At 43.3% G+C, this 13,922-nt stretch overlaps 1 protein-coding gene and 1 long non-coding RNA gene across 7 annotated transcripts in view; both read right to left on the bottom strand.

Moving 5' to 3' along the window:
• LOC309509901 (B-cell receptor CD22-like) overlaps positions 1 to 13,922 on the bottom strand; it is a 64,486-nt gene that overhangs the window by 47,630 nt on the left and 2,934 nt on the right. The gene's annotated exons all lie outside the window — the stretch shown is intronic.
• On the bottom strand, positions 7,315 to 7,890 carry LOC309509923. The gene is made up of 2 exons (XR_014210117.1): positions 7,696 to 7,890; positions 7,315 to 7,480 (listed from the first exon to the last, which is right to left on the bottom strand). It is a non-coding gene; the product is annotated as an uncharacterized lncRNA (long non-coding RNA).

Raw genomic sequence — 13,922 nt, 5'->3', positions numbered from 1 at the left:
TTGTTTTTTTTTTGGCACACGAAACATTGACATTGCTCCATAAAATTGGGATTAAACCTCTGGAGTCACATGGATAACTTTTTTCTTTATGAATGTTTGAAAGTTTTGGATGAACAGTTTTTAAATGGAAAGATGGAAATCTCTCAGGTTTCATTCAAATATCTTCAGTTGTGTTCTGAAGATGAACAAGTTTCTTATGGGTTTAGAATGCCTTGATGGTGAGTGAATGAAGGCAGAATGTTCATTTTTGGGGGAACTAACCCTTTAAAGTTCTTTGTTGTCTTATATTATAAAGTAGACTGGTAGATCCATTCAAATGTCTTTTTTAATTTTAAATGTTTTATACCAAAAATCAGACTGTTGACTCATGCATTGTAATGCCATGAGTTTCTTATAGCATGTTTATTACTGTTACATTGACCAAAAGCTTTATTTTTTTACCCATTTGAAATGTAAAATGTTGTCTAACCTCTTTTTGTATGGAACTGGCCATTGTGTATTACCAAATACATTTTCATTGAGGACAAATCATGTTGTAAAGTTGTTGTTTTTTAATCCAGTGTTTAGTGTAAAAATTACTCACGGTATTAGTGCTATAATTCCACAGGGTCTTAAAGTCTTTATGCATCAGATGAATAGGGAGTTTTCATGTGAAGTCCTCAATTTAGGAGTATATTATCTTAGGCTGCAGTGAACATGACTGGCTAGGAACACAACTTCATTAGAAATAAAAGAAAAATAACCATGGGACAAACAAGATCCCCTTCAGCAAAACCGCACAGTTCATTCAATGACCAATACAATGCAGACAAAGTACAGTTGGTGTCCTGCAGACTGAAGCAGGTCAGGCTGTGACCAAAATTTGAGGGCTCATTGATTTAGAAAAGTCTCTGGATTGGCTTTTTATGCCATGTTAATGGCTAAACTGATATATACCAAGGGTTCACTCTAAGCATGGCGAATCTGCTTTTAGCTATTATGCCAGCCACAGCTGGAACCAGCTTCTAGAGGAGATCAGATGTGCTCCTACAGTGGTCACATTTAAATCCAGACTCAAAACACTTCTGTTTAGCTATGCATTTACTGAATGAGCACTGTGCCGCTGTTCGTCCGACTGTTTGTACTGTACTGTATTTAATTTTTCTAAACTGTTTTAATTATTCTTATTTCTTTATTCTATTATTATTTTAATTTCTATGTAAAGCACTTCTATGCTATATAAATAAACTTGCCTTGCCAATATAGATGTGTGCAGATTTAGAGGAATATACATTATAATATAAGAAAGTTTATATGGTAATCAAGGGCAAATAATAGAAGTAGTTGATGTTTTACAGATAGTGACTTTGGTCCCTTCTAAGATATAAAGATTAGAAATGTGTGTGTATTGGTCCCTTCTAAGATATAAAGATTAGAAATGTGTGTGTATCTGTGAAAGTGGACCCCACAACTCCTAAAAGTTAGATCCGGGCCCCACAAGTGACACAAAAACGCATGTGCAAACAATTTTGTTTGAATTTTGGTATATTGAAGTGATATTTCTTATTAGGAATTTTTTGTTATCTTGCTTGATTTTTTACAAGTCTGTAGAACCACTGGAAGTGGTGGACCCCACAAGTGGGCAAAAAACGGTGGTCCCCCTAATGGTAGAAAAACAAGTATGTGTGTGTGTGTGTGGTACTGTGTTGTAATATATAAAGACGTTTAGTTTGTTTACATGGTTGATTCTGTTACACGCAGGGAGGAAGTCCTGGATGCAAGAGTGAGAGCGCGTGAGCGTTTGAATGGGGTTAGTGTCGAGCGCTGGATGCCGTGTTTAACCCATAGCAACGAGCTGTAATACCCAGTTTATATTTCACTTTTGGATTTTATCAGAGGTATGTGTGTGTGTCAGCAATGAGCCGAACCTACCAATTATGTAGTTTGAATGATTATGATGATTTATAGGATTGACATCGTAGGGGGTTTATTTGGATTTGTATTCCAAATACTAATATTGTTTGTTTGGTATTTAGGTTTTCTTTTTTTGTGTTTACTTGGCAGATCTTTCTGTTTGGAGTCCTATACATGTGGACCTCTGAAGTCTAGGCCCTGCTGTTTTGTTTATGATTTATTTTTGTAAATTGTTTTTATCATTTGAGTTTGGCTTAGACCAACCGCTGTGGTGTATGTGATGCGTAAATGAGAGTTTTAATCTATTTCCCTTTTTGTCTTAGGAGCCAGCCTGTGTGGGAGTGCCTTTCTCTGGGGTCGTCTGGGCTTTTCCCTTCACTGCATGTGGCGTGAGATTTCCTGCACTGCATGTGTATTGGTTTGGGAGTGTAGAGTGGTTTGTATTATTCACTGTACTTTTCTTAGAACTGGTTTTATTAATCTCATTGAGAACCGTGCACGTGTGGTGTGTACTCTTAGGGCGGCGGGTCCGTGGCCCATGATTTTCCCTCTTTTTCACACAGGTTTGGTCCCTCCTACTGTAAGACGGGTGGGTTGTGAAATCTAATTGACCTAACGTCTATGTGTATTAAATTCTTATTCCTCTTTTTATATTATTAATAGTTAAAAGTGCTTGATTCAGAGAATTATGCTTCATTGTCAATAAAATTATTTGAGCTTGAAGGCCACGTCTTCGTTCTTCTATCAAGTATTGTCTATTTGAACTTGTGTTGCTGTTATTTCCGTGTGTATATAACCCCGGTGGCGTAGTCGGGACTAAGTCAGGCAGAAACGCCACGGTTACACATAGAAATACTGGACCGTGTAGGGAGACGATTTTGTGTGCCCAGAATTGGACGCATCAGAACATCGCAAAATAGTGCACTTTCTGCAACTCTGCTGCTAATCTTTGCTGACTAAATGGTGGCAACACATTTTCCACTAAGGCCTCACTTTTAGTTCTGCCAAAAGACGTCTTGCAATATCAGAGTCACTGAATATTTTTGCACTGACCTTGTTCCCACAGTCAGTTGACAGGTAGCTATGGCCATGTCACACACCGTGATAGGTAGCTGTTAATTCGGCGACAGTCTTTTTTCACCCATTCATTATTAAAGTATGTTGAACATTTCATTTTCTTTTGAACTGGCCTGTCAGTCTTTGTGAACACACTGTCATCTTCGTCCTCCGTCTTGCCACCCATGTTAACGCTAACGAACGACGTACAATCTCCTTCACTGCTTCTCTAATTGCCGCCTGTAGTAGGCCTAGTAGCTGCCAAGACAGACGCGCTAGATAGTCTACGTGACGTAGCCTACGTCTGTCACAGTGTCTGGTTTCTGTCACGATCACACACAGGGAAAGGTAAGATCCAAATGCAGTATTTTAATAGGGTAATCCGTACTCACAATCCAGTCCAGGCAAGGGTCAAAATCCAATAAGGCAATCCAAAAACAAGAACACAAACCAGAACAGGTGAAAACAGACTACCAGAAGTGGTGTGACAATATACAAGGACTCCATGACAATGACTAAACAAACAGGGTATATATACACACAGATACTAACAAGGTGACGGGAAACAGCTGAATGCAATGATGAATGAGTGACAGAACAGGATGATGGGAAATGTAGTTATGAGTGAAAGACACCGTGGGGGAAGAGGACCTCTAGTGGTTACCCAGGGAACACAAACCAGACACTGTGACAACGTCACACGTCCCTACTCCCTATACAGAGCCAATGATAGCGCATTCTACACACAAGAGACACCGACTGCTCTGTGCACAACGCATAGGCTATTTCAAGTGGAGAGAAAATAGTAAATTGAACATATTCACTTTTCCAAAACCGGGACATTCAGTGTCCCGGGAGAGTGGATCAATTTCCCGGGACAGGTTATTAAAAAGAAAGACAATCTCGGTAAAACCAGGAGAGGTGGCAACCCTATCTGCTGTAACTAGTAAAGAGGACCCACGCTGTGTTATGTCTTCATGATGAGAAGCACAAGCAAGTATATTCCTCTTAGGAAACTTTTAATAACTGTTATGCACAAGCAGGATAACATGCAAGCACATGTTCAACATTCTCTCCCACTCTTCTCCTCTTACTTCACATGTATGTCTAACTCAAGAAGCTTGAGTGCCATCTAGTAGTGATCCCCTTCCCCCAGAATTGCATAATATAAAGTCGCAATGGGCTTTATACACAGCTACACTACTTCCTGAACTTCAGCCAGCTCTTTGTTTCCTGTCTGCCATTATTGGACAAACTGATTAATCCAGGTGTGTCTGATTATTGTTACTGAGGTCAGGCACATCAGGGGCACGTTCAAGTTCAAAACGGTGCGCAACGTTTTGCTACGGTTTCCGGGTTGAACGTCATGTTTCCTGGAAACGGCGTGCAACGGGGTTTGAGATACGTTTTCTCTTGTTTGGTGGGTGTGTCAGAACTGCAGTCCAATCAGCAGCAACATGTATATAAAACACGGGGTATTAAAGTGAACTTGCACAATGGGTTCAAGGAAAGTAATTTACAAATGTGTTCGATGCAGCTCGGTATACGCAACAACTGAGGATATTAGAAGACATGTTTGTCGTAAGTTTTATTGTAAAAATATAGGATATCAACATAATGATGTAGTTGTTTATATTTTTAGCTTCATTGCAAGTGTATGACATTTGGTATAGAAATAAACAATGGTAATTAAGTGCTTTTCCTAAAAATGAGAAAGAAAATACAGGGTATTAAAACAGTATGACCTACAAATAAAGTCAGTATGTGAGGCTAAATAGATGTGTTTTAGTCTGAATTTGGTAAGATGTGTGCTTCCATTTCAGTTTCAGCAATCCCTTCACTCGATTGGGATGTTCTCTTTTGTTCTGGGCGGCAAGTGCAGTAACTGTAACATCGAGCATATTTTGTAGTATTAAACACATATTTATACCGACTTCATCAGGCTCAGAAAATTCTTCACAAAGAACACAAAGAATGAGCCTTCTCAGCTGCCATAGTTGCAACTCTTGCGTCATCAGAACAGTGTGTTCAACGCATCACCGTTTCTGTTTAAAAAAACGTTGTGCAACGTTTTGCCGGGGCTGAACGCAGCCCTGGATTAATCAGTTTGTCCAATAATGACAGACAGGAAACAAAGAGCTGGCTGAAGTTCAGGAAGTAGTGCAGCTGTGCATAAAGCCCATTGCGTGTCGTAAAGTCAGAATTGTGAGACATTAACAAAAAAAGTATATATATATATTTTCCCCCTCAGAATTGGAATTCATAACTCGCAATTTAGAGAAAATCATTCAGAATTTAGATATATAACTCGCAATTGCAAAAGAAAAAAGATTCAGAATTGTGAGATTAAAAAGTCGAAATTATCTTTAAATTGTTTTCGACAGAATTTGAAACTTGAGACAGACTTTGTTTAAATTTTTCTATTTATAGGCAAATCTGCGATAGGGCCCATTATAGGGTGGGGGCCCCCACGCATGCTGTCATCTAACAATCAGTATCCTTAGAAATGCTTCGAACAACTCAGGACGTCAGTGGAGAAAGGCATATTTCATCATAACATTGTAATATACATTATACACATGCTTTATGGCTAAATACCAGATTTTTCATACCAACAGAAAAATATATCTGGATAACCTGGCTTCTCTTGAGACTCCACTGCTTTACGGCATAGTATTGATATGCTAAAGCCCGCCCACACGTTGACCTGATTGGTTACAAGGTAGTTTGTGACGTCAGAAACACCCGCGCCTTCAAACGGAATTTTTGAGACTGTCTTTAGATCACTGCAGTTTTAACAAGAAAATACTCAGCAATGGTGTTGACATAAATTTGCACATGGTTTATCTTAAATCATATTAAAAACGCCACATAGACATATAAACAACATTAAAAACCTGATTTTACATACCACAAAAACACACACAAGTGTGACTGCAACAGACAGCATATTTATAGAATTTGGCAAACAAAATCAGCCACAAATGCAGACATTGAAGAGGTGAGATCTAACACACACGCACAAACACATGCGCGCACACACACACAACCCTAACCCCAACTCCAACAATTGGTTTTGTTTACATATATATTTTTAAATAATTTATTAATCTGAAGTTAGTGATTTTTTTACATTTGGTTTATTGAAATAAATAATTTATGAATACAACTTATTTTTTTAGAGGCATTTTAGTTTTATATTTGCAAATATATGTGGCTTTATTGCAAATAAACACTTCGAACAACAACAACAACAAATAATATTTACATAATATTATATAATATAAAATACTGATTTTAATGTATTTTATAATGTTTATATATATATATATATATATATATATATATATATATTCACAAAATATATCAAAAAAGTTGTGAAAGGAGCAGCTGACCAGACAAATTAATGTTGAGTAATGTTGTTGTATAAAAAAGTACCACAAATCCCCCAAAACACAGCATAAATGTATAGTTTAGAATTAAACTTAAAAAATGACATTTGTATATAAAAAAAAATAGCTCTGCAAATGTGTGGGACCCAAAGACCCTTTATGTAAAGTTGAAATGAGGACCGTATGAGGGTTAGAAAAAAAATTCTTAAAGCAACACCAAAGATTCTTTTGTACCTTAAAATAATGTTTCCAAAATCGTTTCAGTGGTTCAGCAACTCGTAACAGGATTAACGGCACTTCTGCATTCGCTTTGCGGCCCTCTAACGGCTATAACCGCACTATGCAAGTTTGCCAGATCGTGTAGTGGATCTGTAGTTCGAATGAGACGTAAGAAACTACACATTTGACTTGCTTTACGGTAAGCGTTACTATAGCCGATAGGTGGAGCCTGTATAAAAAATTGCCGTTTCTGATGTCGCAATACATTATACTTTCATAAAATCATGCAACATACTCTACCTTGTCTTGGACATCGTTATTTCCAAAGTCGGTGCTGGATAAACAAATAGCGTGCGTGCAACGGTATAGGCTAAATTATTTACGACAGCGGTAATGGACAATTCCGCTTCCAACCTGTAGGGGGACCGAAGAGGAAAAGTGCTTTGGTGTTGCTTTAAGAGCTTCCTGGGAAAATTTTACTTGGATTAATTTTTCAAAAATGTAAAAAATGTAGACATTTTATACCCACTATATATATGTCAACTCACTGCACTGACAGACAGCGTCCATCGTGGACAATCACCAGATTACAGTACATCACTTCTCAAGACATTCCACGACTCACAAACACTGACTGAATGATTGAAAACAAGTGGCGAACAGTAACAGATTTCAACAGGGGAAACTGCGTCTGTCCGTGAAGTGTGAATTGGCTTTAAGTGAATCTACAAACCCTAAGATACTCTGTACACTATTTCTGTGTATTCATCATGCTTGAAGAGTTTCTCTGTGATGCAGTAGTTCTGTTGCTCTGAGATGTCAGTCTTTTCATAGTAGATGATCAGTGTTTCATCATCAGAAATTTCATTGGTCTTGATGTCACTGGCAGTGTTGACATAGTCCACATCTGTGATTTTAACCTGTGCACAATGAAAACAGATTACAATCATGTTTTATGTGCAAAATATTTTCATATGTAACATCTTTCACATAATTAGCTGGAAAAAATAAATGAATTTTTAATAAATGAATGGTCATAAATATGCTTTGATGAATCAATAAATAAGAAATGTCTAGAAAACTAAACTTTTATGAACCAGATTTCTACACAAAAATTTTACAAAAATAAACTTACCTGACCAGAACGATTCTTTTCATTGGCACTGGGTTCATTGAAAATCTTTCTCCTAATAAAGAAGGAAGGTCGAAATGTTTTAGAAATGTTTATTTTTGCAGTGGCAAAAATTATATTCAAATGGATCATGTGTAAATTGGCAATGACAACAGAAATATTTTGCAAAACAATGTGGGATTCTTAATACGTGTAAAAAAGGATCACCTCTCGTTTCTGAAGAGCAGAAAACGCCTCGGTTACGACTGTAACCTCGGTTCCCTGAAGAGGGAACGAGCGTTGCGTCGAAAACTGACGCTATGGGAACGCTTTGCGTGATGACGTCTTGAAGCACATGTAAAATCAGTCCAATGGTGTGGCGGAACGTCAGAGGCGGGTGACGTCACGTACCAGGAAGCTATAAAAGCCGGCCCGAAACAGAAAACGAAAGCTTCGTAAAGTCTGAAGTCGCGCTGACAGGCATGAAGGAGATATGGCAAGGCGACGCAACGCTCGTTCCCTCTTCAGGGAACCGAGGTTACAGTCGTAACCGAGGCGTTCCCTTTCAAGGGAACTCCCGTTGCGTCGAAAACTGACGCTATGGGAACGTCTATACCAACGCCTCCATAGCTACAAATGTCTGTCCTGTGTGTAATCATGTGAGCAGCACTAAGAAGACAAAACATGAGACCCTGGAGTAGAGTCTAAATCCAGAGAGTAGAACCTGACGAAGGTGTGCGGTGAGGACCAGCCTGCCGCATCACAGACGTCCTGTAACGATACTCCTGATATAAGGGCCTTAGAGGCCGCCATACTCCTAGTAGAGAGCGACCGGACAGCCAAAGGAGAAGGCTGTCCAGCCGCCTCATAAGCCAGTGAGATAGTCTCAACCACCCACTTGCTCATCCTTTGCTTAGACACTGGACCTCCCTTGTTAGGGGAGCAAAAGTCACTTTTACGCCACAGGGCAGCTCTGTGGACATACGCGTCTAACGCCCGAACAGGGCAAAGCAAATTATTCGCCTCCTGGTCCGATTTCGAAAGGAAGGAGGACCTCCAAGTGCCACGAAGGAAACGAGATACCAAGGGGTCTTTCCCCACAGACATTCCACCCAAAGGACTGTGGTAAGCACCTATGGCCGCCACATAGACCTTTAAAGTGGACGGGGTCAGACCTGCAGTGAACCGTTCCTGCAGGAACTCCAGCACTGTACCAATTGGGCAGTGGACTGGGTCCAACCGACGGTCACTACACCAAGAAGTGAATACTCTCCACTTCAGGGCATAAAGTTTCCTCGTGGAGGGAGCTCTGGACTGTAGAATGGTCTCAACAACCTCGGTTGAGAGACCTGACTCTATGAGCTGGGCCCCCTCAGAGGCCAAGCCCACAGGTTCCACAGTTCTGGCCGAGGGTGAAATATCGAGCCCTCTGCCTGGGACAGAAGGTCCCTCCTGACGGGTAACTCCAGAGGATGCCCGTCGAGGAGGAACACAAGATCGGGAAACCATACTCTGCCCGGCCAGCGCGGGGCTATAAAAAGCAGGCAAACCCGGTCCCTGCGAACTCTTTCCAGAACTCCCGGGAGCAGAGTAACTGGGGGAAAGGCGTACAGACGTAGCCTCGGCCACGTCTGTACCATAGCATCCAGTCCCAGAGGAGCTGGATGCGTGAAGGAGAACCAAAGTGGACAGTGAGACGTCTCTCGAGACGCAAACAGATCCACTTATAATTTCCATATCAGCTCCACCACCTCGGGGGTGGAGCCACCATTCCCCGGGCCTCGGCCCCTGTCTCGACAGAGTGTCTGCTCCTATATTCTGGACCCCGGGGATGTAGGCTGCCTTGAGTGACAGCAACTTCCCCTGGGACCACAAGAGGATATGGCATGCCAGCGCAAACCCCTTTGATATAGGCGACTACCGACGTGTTGTCCGTATGTACTACACATGGTGTCCCCTGAGACCTGTGATAAAGCTCCTCAGAGCCCGGAAGACAGCTAACATCTCTAGGCTATAGAATGCCAGGAACGATGATGGTCTTCCCACAGACCTTGAGATGAGCGACCCTAAGGATCGCTCCCCAACCCGTGAGGGAAGCATCCGTCGTTAGCAGTTTGCGACGACAAGGAGCTCCCAGCACTGGGCCCTGGGACAGGAACCAAGGTTTCTTCCACATAACCAAGGCACGTAGGCATCACCGCGTGACCTTGATTGTGCGAAATGGGTTGCCCCTCGGGGAAAAACCCTCTGGTCCTGAGCCACCACTGCAGGGGCCTCATGTGCAGCAGTCCAAAAGGTATCCCGTTGGAAGCTGCTGCCATGAGACCCAACAGTCTCTGGAACTGTTTGACAGTGAGTAGCTGGCCTAGCTTTACACTTCTCACAGCTGCCAGGATGGAATCGAAGCGTGGTGATGACAGGCGCGCCTGCATCGACACTGAATCCCAAACCACGCCTAAAAAAGTGGTCCTCTAAAATGGAGAAAGCACACTCTTCTTGGCGTTCAGCCGTAACCCCAACTCTTTCATATGGGCGAGAACAACATCTCGATGTTGAACCGCCAACTAATGCGACTGAGCTAAAATCAACCAATCGTCGATGTAGTTCGTGATGCGAATACCCCGGAGGCGCAGAGGCGCCAGAGCTGCATCCACGCATTTGGTGAAAGTGCGGGGTGATAAAGCCAGGCCGAATGGAAGAACTCGATATTGGTATGCTTTGCCCCCGAAAGCAAACCTCAGGAACTTCCAATGACACGGACGGATGGAAATATGCGTCCTTGAGGTCTATCGTGACAAACCAGTCCTCGGACCTGATCTGTGGCACGATTTGTCTCAAGGTTAACATTTTGAACTTGAGCTGCATGTACTCGTACAGAACTCGAAGATCTAAAATGGGACGCAATCCCCCGTCCTTTTTTGGAACTATGAAGTACCGGTTGTAAAACCCGGTTTCCCTGTTGGAGGGGGGTACATATTCTATGGCCCCTTTCTCTAACAGAGTGTTTACTTCCTGTTCCATAACCAGAACCTGCTCGGGGCCCACCACTGTGGGCAGGACCCCCATAAACCGCGGTGGGCGTTAATAGAATTGTATCTAATACCCTTTTTCCACGGTCTGCAGGACCCAACGAGAAACATTTGACAGTAGCTTCCACGCTGTCAAAGATTCTACTAGAGGTACCAGTCTCTCGAGACTGGTTTCTGGATTTTGTTGCTGTTGAGTAGTCGGTTCGTCGCCCTGTAACGGCGCACCGGCAGGGAACGACCAAACAGACTGCTCCAGCACCCTCCTCAGAGGGGGCGGGCATCCCGAGGCCACTACGTTTCCGGGTGGACCTTGAGATATGTGCTCGCCGGAGACCGCTGCGCCCTGTAACACCGGAGGCGGCAGGGTTGGCAGAACGGTCCCCTGAGGGCACCGAAGAGAGACGGCACCGTATTTTTCTCCTGCTGTTGAGTAGTCGGTTCATCGCCCTGTAACGGCGCACCGGCAGGGAACGACCAAACAGACTGCTCTAGCACCCTCCTCAGAGGGGGCGGGCATCCCGAGGCCACTACGTTTCCGGGTGGACCTTGAGATATGTGCTCGCCGGAGACCGCTGCGCCCTGTAACACCAGAGGTGGCAGGGTTGGCAGAACGGTCCCCTGAGGGCACCGAAGAGAGACGGGCACCGTGAAAAGAGGTGTTAACCGCTCTGCTTCGGGGGGACTACCCTCATTTGTCCTGAGCCCTCAGACATCAGGACTTTTTCCCAGCAGCCTTCTTGGCGGTAATAACGGTCCGCAGATCCGTTTTACCCCTCGAAGACTGCTGGGTTTGAGAGCGCCCTCCGTGTCCCCGAGATTTTTGTGGGGGAGCACGAGAGGACACACTCTGTTTTTGAGTGGCACGATGTTCAGCGCTCTTTTTAGAGGAGTGAGGCTGCTCCTGCTCAGCAGCCTCAATGAAAGAACGGCGGGGGAGAAGTTTTTGTAATGCAGCTGCCTGTTTAGCAGCTTCCTGAGATTTAGCTACCGCACGGTTTACTGCATCACCAAATAAACCAACAGTGGAAACCGGAGCATCTAAGAGAACGTGCTTTTCTTTCTCTTTTATATCGCTCAAATTGAGCCACAGATGCCTCTCAGTGGCCACCAGGGCTGCCATAGACCGCCCGATTGATTTAGCGGTCTCCTTGGTGGCCCTGAGAGACAGATCTGTGGCTCTGCGTAGTTCAGCCACTGTGTCAGGACCAATTCCCCCGCCCTCCTCTAAATCCCCCAATAATTCTGCCTGATAGGCTTGCATAATAGACATCGTATGCAGACACGCTGCAGCTTGACCAGCGGCTGCATACGATTTATGAACCAGAGATGATGTGAATTTTACTGGCTTAGAGGGAAGTGAAGGAGCTTTCAGGGAAGATGCCGTTGCTGGAGAGAGATAGCTCGCAAGCGTCTCCTCCACCTTCGGCATCTCCCCATAACCATATTCTTTATATTTGTGAATGGAAGAATAGTGGGATGTTTGTGGTGCATACACTCTGTATGAAACCGGTTTTCCCCACGATTTCGACACCTCGGTGTGGAGATCGGGGAAAAACGGAAGGCTTCTTCGCTGAGGCTGTGTACGAGATGGCAGGAAGCGTTCGTCGAGCTTACTTTTCGAACGAACGTCCTGCCTATCCTCTGGCCACTCAATAGATAGTCTGTCAACTGCTCTAGTAATAACATCGAGCAGTTCCTCAAACGCATGAGACTGAGGTGGCGAATCCTCAGACTCAGCTTCAATACTCACAACATCCAACTCCTCAGAGCTGGACAGTTGCAGTATTGGTGCCTCTATCGGGGGGGAAGAAACCGCAATGCGTGCTTCCACACCCTGATGAGAGGCACTGGATCTGTCAGATTGATGCTGAGATAAGGCAGAGCCCGTCTCAACATCCACTGACAGATCCATTTGCGAACCCCAGGTCTGAGATCGCCGCCGAGCCTCAGCCGCGGCGGGACCCGAGCCCTGGGGAACGCGATCGGGATTGAACCGAGCCAAGCGGGATCGGAGCGTGCGCAATGGAAGCGCGTCGCAATGCACACAGTCACCACCCTCGAGTGCTGACTGGGCATGCTCCTCACCCAAACAAACAACACAAAGAGTGTGAGTATCACCTCCCGTTAAATAACGCGGGCAGGGATGGACACACACTCTAAACTGCTGCTTGCTCGCCATACTGAATATATATATATAATATAGACAGACAACACCAAATAACAAGGACAGATTCAACACAGAGCGCAACTGAAGACTCAGAAAGCTTTCGTTTTCTGTTTCGGGCCGGCTTTTATAGCTTCCTGGTACGTGACGTCACCCGCCTCTGACGTTCCGCCACACCATTGGACTGATTTTACATGTGCTTCAAGACGTCATCACGCAAAGCGTTCCCATAGCGTCAGTTTTCGACGCAACGGGAGTTCCCTTGAAAGGGAACAACATGTTATGAAAAATAACATATGTTTGATGGTTATAAATAATATCTTCACATTTGCCTCAATATTGACATTGAATATTATACACTTGATAATAAACAAAATAATTTAAACATTTGAACTTCATTTTTCACCGTACATGAATCCATTATATTCTGACAAAAGGAAACAATTTTCTATGTCTAGGTAGATGAGAAGAAATTAAGAATGATGTACTGTAGTATTAATATATTGCATGTGCATGACTGAAGCGCTTTCTAATAGTTTGTTTGATCAATATATGAAGTCAAACACAAGTGAATCAGTTTTGAACTGACTGATGCTTAAACACAAGAAAAATGCAGAGTACATCTTAAAACAGGATGTTTCAAAAAAGGCATAACAGGAAAACACCTACTGTTTAATTCAGAATGAAAGTGAATATTTTTACCTTGCACAAAACCCAAGGGCAGAGAGCGTGAGAACTGCCACAATTCCTCCCACACAACCAGCAATCAGAGGCATAAAGTGTCTATCTTGTCCTATAGGATGTGAAACAATTGTAATTCCACCAGAATGCGTAGATTCTCTACCGTGGATCTCTTCGCCTCGTGCGAAAACGGCCATTGTCCTGTGTTCCACCATATCTTTATGTACACAATAATAATCTTTTACATTGTAATCCTTTTATTTATTTTTTTATTTGGCATGTTTCTGTGCTGCTGCACGTCTCTGTGCATGTAATAAGCAGAGTGTACATGTGTTGTGGACCCGCCTATGGGCGCATTTTACTAATGCGCCCTTTAA

This window comes from Leuciscus leuciscus, assembly GCF_965113295.1.
Source record: "Leuciscus leuciscus genome assembly, chromosome: 11".
In the NCBI taxonomy this organism is placed as follows: domain Eukaryota; kingdom Metazoa; phylum Chordata; class Actinopteri; order Cypriniformes; family Leuciscidae; genus Leuciscus; species Leuciscus leuciscus.
The sequence above is the reverse complement of the archived record's forward strand: the minus strand, read 5'-3'. Positions and strand labels throughout refer to the sequence as shown.